The sequence below is a fragment of the Pongo pygmaeus genome, chromosome 6 (genome assembly GCF_028885625.2).
Source record: "Pongo pygmaeus isolate AG05252 chromosome 6, NHGRI_mPonPyg2-v2.0_pri, whole genome shotgun sequence".
NCBI classification, from domain to species: Eukaryota; Metazoa; Chordata; class Mammalia; order Primates; family Hominidae; genus Pongo; species Pongo pygmaeus.
This window is the reverse complement of record NC_072379.2, coordinates 26,398,882-26,413,160: the sequence shown is the minus strand read 5'-3', so window position 1 is coordinate 26,413,160 and position 14,279 is coordinate 26,398,882. Positions and strand designations below refer to the sequence as shown.

General features: G+C 44.8%; 1 protein-coding gene across 2 annotated transcripts in view; it reads right to left on the bottom strand.

Moving 5' to 3' along the window:
* ZNF679 (zinc finger protein 679) overlaps nt 1-13,189 on the bottom strand; it is a 35,306-nt gene extending 22,117 nt beyond the window's left edge. Inside the window, exon 1 of one of the 2 annotated variants that reach the window (XM_054495407.1) lies at nt 13,168-13,189. The gene's annotated coding sequence lies outside the window, so the exon portion shown is untranslated. Of the gene's footprint in view, nt 1-12,838; nt 12,876-13,167 lie in introns of those variants that run through there. The other variant, XM_054495408.1, reaches the window with a different exon arrangement.
* Nucleotides 13,190-14,279: the final 1,090 nt, after the last annotated feature.

The window sequence follows — 14,279 nt, the reverse complement described above, 5'->3', positions numbered from 1 at the left end:
TCTCTAGTTTTCCTGAGCTCCTCAACTTTCCTGCCCTACCATAAGCAATGCTTTCTTTCTCTCTTTCTCTCTCTCTCTCCCTTTCCTATCTTTTCTGTTACTCTGGGTCACCATCTTCCCCAAAGATCACATGTTGAAACTTCTGGTCAGAAGTCCCTGAAACAGGCCGGGCATGGTGACTCATGCTTGTAATCCTAGAACCTTGGGAGGCCGAGGCAGGTGGATCACATGAGTTGGGGGGTTCAAGACCAGCCTGGCCAACATGGCAAAACCTTGTCTCTACTAAAAATACAAAAATTAGCCAGGGTGGTGGTGGGTGCCTGTAGTCCCAGCTACTCAGGAGGCTGGGGTGGGGAGAACTGCTTGAACTTGGGAAGCAGAGGTTGCAGTAAGCCGAGATCGCACCACTGCACTCCAGCCTGGGGGACAGAGCGAGACTCCATCTCAAAAAGCTAAAAAACAAAGAAACAAAAAAGAAGTCCCTGAAACAAACAACAAAATTGATGAAGTTTCCCTCTTGTTTTATGTTCTTGGGAGCTTGACCTTGTAGCCATGTGGCAGTATTTTCTCTTTGTTTCTACCATCCAGCATATAGAAATTTTGAAATTTATGTTATAGTTATCCATAAAAGTGATCTTGAGCAGTAAACAACCTTTGCAAGCTCAAAATTGGCTGCTGGAGGCTTCTTCTGGGAGACTCCAATGGAGACTGCTCAGTGCCGTAGCTCAGTAGCTGGGCTTTGCTGTCTCACAGTGGCAGCCCGAGTTCAGGGTTCAGTTTCTGGCTTAGGAAATGAGTCGTTTGTGATTTGATATCTGCGTGAATATTTGCGGATTCGCTTTCCCTCCACGAACCATCCTGAATTTTCCTTTCTCTGAGCTACCTTTGAAGATTCTAGATTTTGTAAAAAGTGCTTGCCATCTTTTTGAAAATACCTTGTACACTTGTGTTTAGGTTCATAACCGTAGTAAAGGTTATTGGTTTCAGGAGGCTGAGGTTGCAGTGAGCCGCATTTGGCCACTGCACTCCAGCCTGGGCGACAGAGAGAGAATCCGCCACAAAACAAACAAACAAACAAACAAAAATATAACATTGATTTCACCTGGGAGGTGATGTTAGTAAAGTTCAAAAGTCAGAAATATTGGCAGTTTGGCATGGCTAAAGTCAAGTAATTAGAGAATTAAATCATTTTTTAAAAAAGAGCATCATGGTTAAAAGTCAGCTTAATTATTATTACTATTATTATTATTTTGTGAGATGGAGTCTCGCTCTGTCACTCAGGGTGGAGTGCAGTGGCACAATCTTGGCTCACTGCAACCTCCACCTACCGGGATTAAGCAATTCTCCTGCCTCAGCCTCCCAAGTAGCTGATATTGCAGGTGCCCACCACCACACCTGGCGAATTTTTGCATTTTTAGTAGAGACCAAGTTTCACCATATTGGTCAGGCTGTCCTCGAACTCCTGACGTCATGATCTGCCCGCCTCAGACTCCCAAAGTGCTGGGATTACAGGCTTGAGCCACCATGTCTGGCCCAAAAGTCAACTTAATTAATCGCAGATATTCAAGCTCTAACAGCCTGGAACTCCTTGGAAAAAACAGAGGAGGTGCCACAATATGCATTTTGGGTGCAACTCACAGGAGATATTGACTCTGATCCTGAAGTTGGGCATTTGAGAGATTGTAAATTGTATCTCTGGACCTTTTCACAACGTGATTGTGACGTATACCTTCACTCAGTATCTGACTGATTTTTCTCTTTTGCCTAGGCCCCACCTACAGTTTAGATTGTGAAATATACTTAGATTGAGCGCCTAGATAATGTGACTTTCCTGCCTGGGCTTTGCCCTCCCGGGGTATTGTGACATTTCTGAGCCAATCACCTAGGCAATGTGACTCTCCCTTTCTGCCTGGGCCAGTCCACAGGGGTTACTGTGAGATATCTTTAGGCCCATCACCTTTGTTATGTGACTCTTTTTTGCCTTGAATCTGTTTACAGGAGAAATGGTTACATATCACTGGGCCCATCACCTAGATGGTGTGACTGTCTTCTGCCTGGAACATGTTTACAGGGTGGATTGTGACATTGCTTTTCCTAGCACCCAGGAGATGTGACTTTTATTGCCAGGACCCTGCCTATAGTAAAAATATTGACATATCGCTGGCCCAGCACCTAGTTGATGCGACTCTCCCTCCTAGTCTCTGCCCACAGGTGGGATGGTCACACATTAGGCCCAGCTGACAGGTATAATGAAGACTCGCATATGCGAACCCAGCCAATAGAAGAGATTTTAACTCTTCTAGCTAGGCTTAGACAAACAGGTAACGATCTGGGCCTTCTACATGTGCAAAGATCACACCATATATCACACTCATGCGTATTCTATAAAGTCTTTGGGTGATATAAAGAGTGTCATATCAGGGTCCAGCACAGAGGTAAAATTGTGACTCTTACAGGCACACCCAGCTGACAATTAAAATTGTCTCCCTCACACATTGACAAAACTTACTGGTGAGGTCCTGACTCTCATATGACAACACAATACACAGTTAGAATATTGGCCATCCAATGTGGATCTGGCCAAAGGTCAGGTGGTGAGTCATAGCTGGACCCAGCTTACAGGCCCAGCAATGACTCTTATACCCGGACCCTGCTAATAGGAGAGGTGTTGACTCGCATAGCTGGGTTTAAGCCAAAAAATAAAATTCTGGCTTTTCTACTTAAAAAAAAAAATCACAGGTGATTACAACACGTATGCATATTGTCTAAAGCCCTCAAATGGGACACAGAGTGTTATAGTAGGACCCAGCACAACACTGAGGTTGTGACTATTGTATGCACATTCAGCTGACTGTTAAAATTGTCACCTTTACTTAGGGAGAGAGCAAAATATTTCCTGAATCTCACTGACAGATACAGTCCACAGTTGGGATCATGCCTGTCACGTGTGGATTGAGCCACAGGAGGGATATTGACCAATTTCTGTAACCGGATTATAGGAACAAAAATGACCCCCTTACCTGGACCTAAAAATTGGAGAGATGTTGACTCTCACTCCTGGGCTTAGGGCAATGGGCGTGATCCTACATTTGGGATTGTAACAAAAACCTGGGCAAGCACAAAGGTCTCGAAGCAGATTGTGAGTCTCACGTGTGCCATATAAAACCCGCAGGTGGTACAGAGAGTGTCATAACAGGGACCAGCAAACAGGTGAGATTCTGACTCTCATATGCACACCTGGCTGACAGTAAGAATTGTCACCCTCTCACATGAACACAGCCTTCGTAAAATGTCCTGAATCTCACACTCAGAGGCAGTCAAAAGTTGGAATTGTGACTTTCAGACGTGAATGCAGTCCACAGGTAGAATGGTGACTCTCACACCAAGATTCAGCACCCCCGTGAGGCTGTGACTCCCCTACTGGGACACTGTTTATAAGTGAGGTTCGGGCTCTTATGCATAGAGCCAGTGCACTGTTGAGGTTGTGACTCAAGTATTTAAACACATATCCCAAGATATGTTGACTGTCATAAGTGAAGCCAGCACATTTGTGGGGTTTTAAATCTTATCCTTAAACCTTTCTGCAGGTGTGATTGTGACATATACCTTTTCCCAACATCTGATTAATTTTACTCTATTGTCTGGGCCCAGTGTACTGTTGAGATTGTAACATATACCTGGGCCATGCACAAAATTTATGTTCCTCTTCTGCATGAGCCTGGTCCTCAGGAGAAATTACAGTATATCTCTGGGCCAGTCATCAAAGTGAAGTGAGTCTCTTTTTCAGCCTGGGTCCTGTCCTTAGTTGGGATTGTGACCTATCACTGGACCTTTAACCCAAATGATATAACTCTTTATCCTGGGTTCTAATTACAGAAGGCATTGTGGAATATCTCTAGACCTATCACCCAGGTGATGTGACTCTTCTTTCCTGCCTGAACCCTGCCCGCAAGAGGCATTGTGACATATCACTGGCCCCAGCTTCTAGGTGATGTAACTGTACTGCCTTGGCCCTGCCCATAGGGGGTATTGTGACATATCGCTGGGCCCACCACCTAGGTGATATGACCCTCCTGAATTGCCCCTGCACTAAGGGGAGATTTTGACCCTGCTCAAAGTGGCAATTTTGACATACCTCTGGCCAGCACCCAGGTGATGCAACCCTTGTGCCTGCTCTGTCTCCACAGTTGGGATTGGGAAATACACATGGGCACAGCTTACAGGTAGAATCATGATTCATACCTGAAGATATTTTGACTCTTTTAGTTAGTCTTAGGGCAAAAACTAAGGTTCTGGGTCTTCAACTTGTAGGATGGCCAGAGACTACTATGACTTGCATGCACATTGTATGAAGCCCTCAAGTGTATGGCACTACAGAGTGCCATAATAGAGCCCAGCACACACGGAAAATTGTGGCTGTTGTATGCAAACTCAGACAAAAGTAAGGATTATCACCCTTCCACATTAACAGAACCCACTGTTAAGGTTCTGAATCACACACCAAGAGCCAGTAGAGTTGGAATTGTGAATCTCATACATCAATCCAGTCGACAGATGAGACGATAACACCAAGTCCAGGATTTAGAACACCTGGGGGCTGTGCTTCCCCTATCAAAACACAGTCTGTTGGTGAGATTTGGGCTCTCATCCATTGATTTAGTCGACTGTTGTGATTGACTTGCATAGTTGAACTCAATCCACAAGAGGTGTTGACTCTTATACCTTTACCTGGAAAATGTCCCAGATTGTGAATTTCTGCTATTGACTGGGTCCAGGTATTAGTTCCATTACTGTTCCTGTGAGCTGGGTTCAAAAATGAGTCACTGTCTCACCTGGGGCTGCATCTACATATGACAGTCACAATTCCAAGTCTGGATTGCATTTATGTGTGAGATTTAGGAGCTCACCAGTGACCACTGACTACGTGTGAGGGTGACAATTCTATCAGCTGGATGTGCATATGAGAGTCACAATGTCACCTTTGTTCTGGGTCCTGTTATGACACTGTATCACATGTGGGCTTCATACAATATGCCTCAGTATCATAATACACCATGTCCTTTATTTAAGTAGGAGACCCAGGACCTTGCCTGTTGCCCTAAGCCTAGATATCAGAGTTAAAATCTGTTCTCTTAGCTGGATCCAAGTATGAGAGTCATCATCTCACCTTTGAGCTGTGACCATGTATGTGTCACAATTTCACCTGTGGGCAGGAACCAGACATAAGAGTCGTATCACCTGGGTGCTGGGTAAGTGATATGCCATAATTCTTACTTTGGGAAGAGTCCAGGCAACAGAGGAGAGACACATCACCTTTATAATTGGCCAAGTGATGGGTGAAAATCCTCTCTGAGAGCAGGGCCCATTCAGGAGGGTCATATCACCTAGCCGCTTGGCCAAGCAATATATCACAATGCCCCCTTTGCACAGGGCCAACACAGTACAGTTCCATGACCAGGGAGCTGGTTCCAGCTATATGTCACAATTCCTTTTGTGGAAAGTGTCCAGTTAGAAGAACAGAGTCACATCACCTAGGCAATGGGCCTAGAGAGATGCCACAATGCCACTTGTGGGCTGGGCCCTGGGGGAAGAATAACTTCACCCAGTACTGGGCCCAGCAATATGTTGTGATGACAACTGTAAAACAGTTCCAGGCAAGAGAGGAGAATCACATCATCATGATGACAAGCCAAGAAATATTTCACAATCCCCCCTGTGCACACGTCCCAGGCAGAAGACCCGAATTACCTTTTTACTTAGGCCAGTAATGTCACAATGCTTCTTCGGGGCAGGGCACAAACAAGATAGGACAGTCATGTCATTAAGTGCTAGGCTTGGTGATATGTCGTAACCTTACCTGTGGGCAGGGTCCAGGCAGGAAAGAAGATTTACATCACCTAGGTGCTCAGTGAAGAGATATATTACAATTCCTTTGAAGGAAGTGGCCAGACAAAATAGTCACATCACCTAGGTGCTTGGCCCAGGTATAAGTCACAAGATATCTGTGTGTTGAGACCAGAAGGACTATCAAATTACTAAGGTTCTAGGTAGAAGTGCATGTCACAATGACACCTGCAGGAAGGCCCAGGAATGGGACTCCCAATTACCCACATTTCCCCACTCCAGGTGTAAGAGTCAACAACTCCTGAGACTTAGGTCCAAGTACATAAGTCACAATCTCAATAGTGGATTGCTTCCTCTCATGAGAGCCCCAATCCCTTCTCCAAGCTGTGTCCCAGTAGGGGTGTCACAACCTCAATGGTGTGCTGAATCCTGGTTGGAGTGTCCCCACTTCGCTTGTGGACTGGATCTGCATATGAGAGTCACAATTACAACTCTTAACTGCCCCTGGGTTTGAGATTCAGAACCTCAATCATGAGCTGTGTACACATGGGCATGTGACAATTTCTACTTTTGGCTGTGTGTTCCTACAAGACTCTCAATCTCACCTGTGTTCTGGGCCCTGTATGAGACTCTCTGTACCACCCATGGGGTTTATTGGATACGCACAGGTGTCATAATCCTCTGTGATTGTCATACAAGTAGAAGACCCAGGACCTTACCCATGGCCCTAGGCCTATGAGAATCTAAATCTCTCTCTTTGGCTGGGCCTATGTGTAATACCTGTAAGCTGGGTCAAAGTATATGTCACCATCTCAACTGTGGGGATGCACGGGCAGGTGCAGTGAGAGCTGAGATGGGAGGAGGGTTTTGATGTCCTCTGTAGGATGTAATTGCTATTGTTTTGGGGCTGTTTTTAGATATTGTCAAATAAAATAAATTTATATGTAGGTATGAAATAACTTTATTCTAAAGTAGTGTTGTGGCTGGGCACAGTGGCTCATGCCTGTAATCCCAGCACTTTGGGAGGCCAAGGCAGGTGGATCACTTGAGGTCAGGTGTTCAGGACCAGTCTGGTCAACATGGTGAAACCCTGTCTCTACTAAGAATACAAAAATTAGCTAGGCGTGGTGGTGGGCACCTGTAATCCCAGCTACTCGGGAGGCGAAGGCAGGAGAATCGCTTGAACCCTGGAGGCACAGGGTGCAGTGAGCCAAGATCGCACCACTGCACTCCAGCCTGGAGTGAGTGAGACTCTGTTTCAAATAAAATTAATAGTGTTGCAATGGGGGAAGCACCAAACATAATATCTACATACGTCTCAAAGTTAGGCTGAAAAGGGCTGTCATTCACACGGAGGAGCAAGACAGATTAGAAAGAAGGTGGGAGAGGAGGGCAGAATGGAGGGTGGAAAAATCAATGCAATAGAGAATGTCGCACCCTGAAGTCAGCCTGTTCTTGGGAGGGACATGAAGAGGGGTTGTATGTTTGCTCAGACTGGAGGTGGAGCAGAGTCCAGGGGTCTGGCGGAAAGATAAAAACTTAAGCAAAGTTTGCTTAACAGGTATTTTCTTGTGAACCCTGAAGACAAAATTATTTAATTGTGTGTGAAGAACAATGGTAATGATCCTGACCATCAGTCACAATGGTAAGGATCTTTCTTTGCAGTAAGTTGTTCTTACAGAACACAAAGCATTAGAGAGTTTTCTTAATTGTAGCTATTTACAACATCTTCAATTAGCCAGGTGTAGTGGCTAATCCACCCTCGTCTTTAATTGTGTGTGAAGAACAATGGTAATGATCCTGACCATCAGTCATAATGGTAAGGATCTTTCTTTGCAGTAAGTTGTTCTTACAGAACACAAATCATTAGAGAGTTTTCTTAATTGTAGCTATTTACAATAGCTCCAATTAGCCAGATGTAGTGGCTAATCCATCCACCTCGTCTTTCTCTCCCACTTTTCTGTGCCCTATACATTTTTTTCCAATTGGCATTTTCTGAATTATATTATTTATAATAACCTGGTAAAGTTCTATCAAATTTATGAGTAGTTTTAGCAAATTATTAAACTTCAGGGAGAAGTTTAAAAAAGCCCATAATTCATAGATAGCTGCTTATAGGCATAGATGGGCCCATGGTGCCTGTCACTGGTGTGTGCATTGGGGACTGTATTGAGGAACTGAGTCCTGATGTGGTCGGGTCCATGGTGACTCTTGATTCTGTCAGAATTGAGTTGTTGAACACCCAGTCGGTGTTGAAGAGTTGGCTGGTGTCAGCAAATGCCGTGTGTTTGGTCTAAAAAGAAAGACATCACTGCAGCCTTGGCTGAAGGGAGACTGTGAGTCTTTTGGGGAATGGAGAGACTATTCTTCAGCACACAAGCTGTTGCGCTGTGAATTGTCCTGTGATTCCATGTCTCATCCGGGTTCAGGGGGAACTGAGAACTCAAAGGAAAGCAGTTCTGAGGGCAGACTCCTCTCCCTACCTTGCTGCTAGAAAGTGATTCCTGCACACTCACACCCATGCACACTGGGCAGTGATGTAGCTACACGCCTCCCATGACAAGGCTTCACCTTCAGAAATTGTGCTGAGATTACTTCTGCTTCTGGAGATTTCCACCTATAGGCTACGTAAGTGCCCAGAGGACTCATGGCTTCTTTTTATGCCCAGATCTTGAATCCGCACCAGTGACCCGTTTTCTCCACTAGCCTAGGATTCTGGGTCGTCCATCCCTCCCATCTGCCTGCATGCACACATTTATAAGTCAGAGCTACCCTGTCTGGACCAGTCTCTGTAGCCCTAACCAGTCTTTTCACCAACTGGGTACTGTTCCCCACCCATAGGTTTCTTTCTTTCTTTCTTTCTTTTTCTTTCTTTCTTTCTTTCTTTTTCTTTTTCTTTCTTTCTTTTTCTCTTTTTCTTCTTTTTCTTTTTTCTTTCTCTCCTTTTTTCTTTCTTTCTGTTTCTTTCTTTCTTCCCTTCCTTCCTTCCTTCCTTCCTTCCTTCCTTCTTTCTTTCTTTCTTTCTTTCTTTCTCTTTCTTTCTTTCTTTCTTTCTTTCTTTCTTTCTTTCTTTCTTTTTGTTTCTTTCTTTTTCTTTCCTTCTCCTTTCCTTTCCTTCTCCTTTCCTTTCCTTTCCTTTCGAGTTTCACTCTCGTCGCCCAGGCTGGAGTGCAGTGACAGGATCTTGGCTCACGGCAACCTCTGCCTCCTGGGTTTGAGTGATGCTTCTGCTTCAGCCTCCCAAGCAGCTGGAATTACAAGTGTGTGCCACTACACCTGGCTAATTTTTGTATTTTTAAGAGACGGGGTTTCACCATTTTGGCCAGGCTGGTCTCAAACTCTTGACCTTAGGTGATCCACCTACCTCAGCCTCCACAAAGTGCTGGGATTACAGGAGTGAGGCACTGTGCCCTGCCCCCATAGACTTTTTATATCAGGTTCTTTTATTCTGCCTTTTTTTTTTTTTCCACAAATGCTCTTTCACAAACTCAAAACCACACCTCTGGTGCCTAAATACAAACCCTGCTGGAAATCAAATGACAATGAGTTCAGGATAAGTTTTTTGGGCCTGCTTATTGTAAGCATAAATACAAAATAAAAATAAGACAATCATTCAACTTAAAAATAAAAAAAAGAATTTACTCCTTTTTTTTGACAGAGTCTCATCCTGTTGCCCAGGCTGGAGTGCAACGGCTCAATCTCAGCTCACTGCAACTTCTGCCTACTGAGTTCAAGCAATTCTCCTGCCTCAGCCTCCCGAGTAGCTGGGATTACAGGTGTGAGCCACCACACCTGGCTAATTTTTGTATTTTTAGTAGAGACAGGGTTTCACCATGTTGGTCAGGCTGGTATCGAACTCCTGACCTCATGTTCCACCCACCTTCGCCTCCTACAGTGTTGGGATTACAGGCATGAGGCACTGCGCCCAGCCTCTTCTTTTTTAAAAAAGAAATTTTTTTTTTATTTAGATACCTTTTATATGTAAATTCTTTCTCTGCTTCTTATCTTTTTTGTATCTTTTAAGTATCTATGAAATCTATCTCTGCTCTAATTTTTATTCCTTTTTATTCTTTCCTTCCTTTCTCTCTCTCTTTCCCTTTCTTTCTTTCTTTCATTCTTTTTCTTTCTTGGCGAAGTTTCACTCTTGTCGTCCAGGCTGGAGTGCAGTGGTGTGATCTCGCCTCATGGCAACCTCTGCCTCTCGGGTTCCAGAGATGCTTCTGCCTCAGCCTCCCTAGTAGCTGGAATTACAGGCTCGTGCCACCATGCCTGGCTAATTTTTGTAGTTTTAGTGGAGACGGGGTTTCACCATTTTGGACAGCCTGGTCTTGATCTCCTGACCTTAGGTGATCCACCCACCTCAGCCTTTCAAAGTGCTGGGATTACAGGCGTGAGCAACCCAGCCCGGCCTATTTTTTTGTTGTTGTTGTTATGCTAATGCTAGGATTATTTAGTTGTTCTTTTTCAAGTATTTTGTGGATTAAAGTTATGTTTTTTATTTGACATCTTTTCCTTTTTCTTAATATAGAAATATAGCACTATAAATTTCTGTTTCAGAACTGTTTTGTGGGTTTGTCTTTTTTTTTTTTTTTGTATCCCAGAAGTTATCGTATGTTGTTTCTATTTTCTTTTTTTGTCAATATACTTTCTGATTTCCCTTTGGTTTTTCTCTTTGACCCATGGGTTGTTCAGGAACATGTTGTTTACTATCCACATATTTGTGAGTTTTTAAAATTTTCTTTGGCTATTGATTTCTCATTTTATTAAATTATAATTTAAAAAGTTGATATGGCCGGGCTCAGTGGCTTACACCTGTAATCCCAGCACTTTGGGAGGCTGAAGCAGGTGAATCACCTGAGGTCAGGAGTTCAAGACCAGCCTGGCCAACATGGCAAAACCCTGTCTCTAGAAAAAATACAAAAATTAGCCAGGCGTGGTGGCACATGCCTGTAGTCCCAGCTACTCGAGATGCTGAGCCACAAGAATTGCTTGAACCCTAGAGATAGAGGTTTCAGTGAGCTGAGATTGTGCCATAGCACTCCAGCCTGGGTGACAGAGCAAGACTCTGTCTCAAAAAAAAAAGTATATCACATGAGTCCCCTAGACCTAGAAAGTGCTGCTGAGGTCACCACTGGGCAGGACATGAGAGGTATATTAGTCTTCTATTGCTCCATAACAAGTCCCCAGAAATGTAGTGGCTTAGAACACATCCATTTACTAGCTCATCGTTCTGTAGAACTTATGGTTCAGGGTCCAGCAGGCTCCGTTGGGCTCTCTGCTTTGGTTTTCACAATGCTAAAGTCAGTATATCAACCAGGCTGGGCTCTCATCTAGAGGTGCTGGGAAGAACCCATTTCTAAGCCGATTCTGCTTGTTGCCAATTTCCAATTCCTCATAGTTGTAGGACTGGGATCCTTGTTCCCTTGCTCGCTGCTAGCTAGGACCCACTCTCTGTAAGTAGATGTCCCCCCATATTTTACTCAATTTGCCGCCTCCATCTTCAAAGTCAGCAAAAGTGCATTGCATCTCCAGCCTACTCTGAATCTCTGACTTCCTCCTCTGCTGCTGGCCAGAAAAAGCTCTCTAGAGATGGGGTCTGAATTCTGATTACCCACCAGGAGGTTTGCCTTTGCACTGTTTGAGTGCACACATTTGTTAAAGGTCTCACACCCACTCCAGTATTTCTTTGATCTCCTAAGGCATTCCGATGGTCATAGTGATTTTGAAAGTCAGGTTCCTCCTTCCTCTGAATTGGGTCAGTCAGTGAACCTTCTTGCTTTCCCCATGAAGGGTCCGTTAGGTCACACGACAGCCCAGATCTGGAACTCAGCCCTGTTCTATTCTTGGAACAAACACCCAGTCACTGTGGTGTTGGTGGGAGCAGCAGTTTATTCTAATGAGGGTTTAAGCCACCCCTCTATCCTCTTCCCAGTAGCACCGAGCAACTCACTTCTCAGAGCTCCTTCATCCTTCTTGACTCTCTTTCTTCTCTCTTTTCCAGTGTCCCGTCTCTCAGTGGCTTACCTTGTTCTTGTTTCTCACAAGCCAGCCCTGTGTCTCCTTTTTCTTATGTACAGGGATTCCATTTTCCCCATCTCCAGAGTAGACGTTTTGCATTTCTGATGATTTGGCTAAGGCTTTGCTGTCACTGCCTGTAAGGATCTACCAGATTAAATCCTTAAATCAAGACGACCCTACTCCCAAGCATTTGTCTTGCAATTGGGATTGAAGGTGAAGGTGGTTTCCTTATTCCACCTTCCCCTGTTATGGATGGAATGAATGGAAGTACCCAGTACCACAGGAACACCGAGGTTGGGGGAGGAGCACCACCCCAAGCAGGTTACATGGAAGCAAAGATCTGAAAGGGTGAGTAGGAGGATGGAAACCAGATCCTAACTGAGAGGAAAAGGTTTTTTGGTTTTTGTTTTGTTTTTCTTGAGACAGAGTCTCACTCTGTCATCCAGGCTGGAGTGCAGTGGTGCCATCTCGGCTCACTGCAGCCTCAACCTCCCAGACTCAAGCGATCCTCCCACCTCAGCCTCCCAATAGCTAGGACTACAAGAGCATGCCTCCATGCCCAGCTTAATTTTTAAATTTTTCTTAACGACGAGGTCTCCCTGTGTTGCCCAAGCTGGTCTATGACTCTATTTCTTTCTTTTTTTTTTTTTTTTGTTTATTTGTTTTGAGACGGAGTCTGACTTTGTCACCCAAGCTGGAGTGGGGCAATGGGGCAATCAGGCAATTCAAGTGATTCTCCTGCCTCAGCCTCCCAAGTACCTGGGATTACAGGCGCACACCACCACTCCCAGCTAATTTTTGTATTTTTAGTAGACACGGGGTTTTTACCATATTGGCCAGCTGGTCTTGAACTCCTGACCTCAGGTAATCTGCCTGCCTCAGCATCCCAAAGTGCCAGGATTACAGGGATGAACCAGCATGCCCAGCCTATGACTCTATGTCTTGGGCCCTGCCCTTAAGGGGTATTGTGACATACCTTTGGATTAATCACTTAGGAATGTGACTTACTTCTGTTCCCTAGGACCTGTCTACAGGCAGCAGTGAAAATATTTCTGAGCCCATCACATGGGTAATGTGACTCTCCCCTTTTAGCCCTGCCCCAAGTGAACATTGTGACATATCACCAGGCCCATTATCTAGGCAATATGACTCTTCTCTCCTGCCTGGGCCCTGATTACAAAGGGGATTGTGAAAATCACTGGGCCCAGAACCCAGATAATATGACTTTCCCTGTCTGCCTGGGCCTTGTCTACAGAAAAGACTAAAACATATCAGTGGGCCAAGCACCCACATGATGTTACTCACCTGCCTGCATTCTGCCTACAGTGGGTATTGTGACATATCCCTGGCACAGAACCAAGGTAACGTGACTCACCTACCTGGTTCCTGCCCACTGATGGGATTGTGACATATATCTAGGTCCAGCTCACAGGCATGATTATAACTGTCATATGTGGACCCAGCCAATAAGGGAGATTTTAATTATAGTTAGGCTTATTACAAGAGGTATGCTCCTGAGTATTCTACATGTAGAGAGGTCACAGGCTATTAGGATACTCATGCATATTTTATAAAGACCTTTGGGTGGTACAAAGATGTTGTAACGGGCCAGTGCACATGTGAAACTGTGACTCCCACAGGCACATCCAGCCAATAATTAAGATTTTCATCCTCAACACATGCATACAGCCCACTCTTGAGGTTCTCAGTCTCACACCTAGGAGATTCACTCTGTCGCCCAGGATGAAGTGCAGTGTCACCATCTCTGCTCACTGCAACCTCCACCTCCCAAGTTCAAGCAATTCTCCTGCCTCAGCTCTTGGACAAAACTTCAGCACTCCTGTTAGGGTGTCTCTGCCCTACTAAGACACTGTGTGCAGGTGGAGTTGAGGCTCTTATGCATGGATCCTGTCCACTGTTGAGACTGTGAATTGCATGCGTAGACTCAACTCCCAGGAGGCGTTGACTGCCATACCTCCAGCTGGGACATTTGCAGGATTAGAAATTTTATTTCTGGATCTTTCTGCAAGTGTGATTGTGACATCTACCTTTGCCTAGCATCTGATTGCTTTTACTTTTTCGCCTGGGCTCAGCCTATAGTTGAAATTGTGACATATACTTGGGCTACATAGGTGATGTGATGCTCCTGCCTGGGTTCTGCTTTCAGGAGAAATTGTTACATATCTCTGGGCCAATCACCTGGTGATGTGACTCTCCCCTTCTTTCTAGGCCCAACTTATAGAAGGCATTGTGACAGATCTCTGGGTTCATCACCTAGGAGATGTGACTCTACACAGTAGGCCGAGCCCCACTGAAGATTGTGACATATTAATGAGCCCATAAACTAGGTGACATGACTCTGCTCCCTGGCCTAAGCCAAGATTAAAGGGGACATTGAGACATCGAGACATATTGCT